Here is a 323-nt window from a genome sequence, read left to right on the forward strand (position 1 = left end):
AGTATTTCAGTGTGAAATGCACTATAACCAAACCTGCCCATGATTTGCTTCCTTCCTTCCTTAAATATGGGCCATAGTTGACACTTGTTTCTTCACCTCACCAAAAAACACAATGTTGCTATTATTTTGAACACGCCCCTTTCAATTAAATATTCAATTACACAGAATGAGCAGCATGCTTGTCATGACTGTTGAGTCTGTTGGTTTTCTATGACTCTACAACACTTACTAATAATAATAATAATACATTTTATTTAACAGCGCCTTTCTGAACACTCAAGGTTTCTTTACAGACAATAAAAGACAGATACAGGGAACAGAAA

At 35.0% G+C, this 323-nt stretch overlaps 1 protein-coding gene across 8 annotated transcripts in view; it reads left to right on the forward strand.

The window, feature by feature from the left end:
- The window catches only part of LOC116686714 (F-actin-monooxygenase MICAL2), an 81,144-nt gene that overhangs the window by 27,471 nt on the left and 53,350 nt on the right, over positions 1-323 (forward strand). The gene's annotated exons all lie outside the window — the stretch shown is intronic.

Source organism: Etheostoma spectabile, unplaced genomic scaffold (genome assembly GCF_008692095.1).
Source record: "Etheostoma spectabile isolate EspeVRDwgs_2016 unplaced genomic scaffold, UIUC_Espe_1.0 scaffold456, whole genome shotgun sequence".
In the NCBI taxonomy this organism is placed as follows: domain Eukaryota; kingdom Metazoa; phylum Chordata; class Actinopteri; order Perciformes; family Percidae; genus Etheostoma; species Etheostoma spectabile.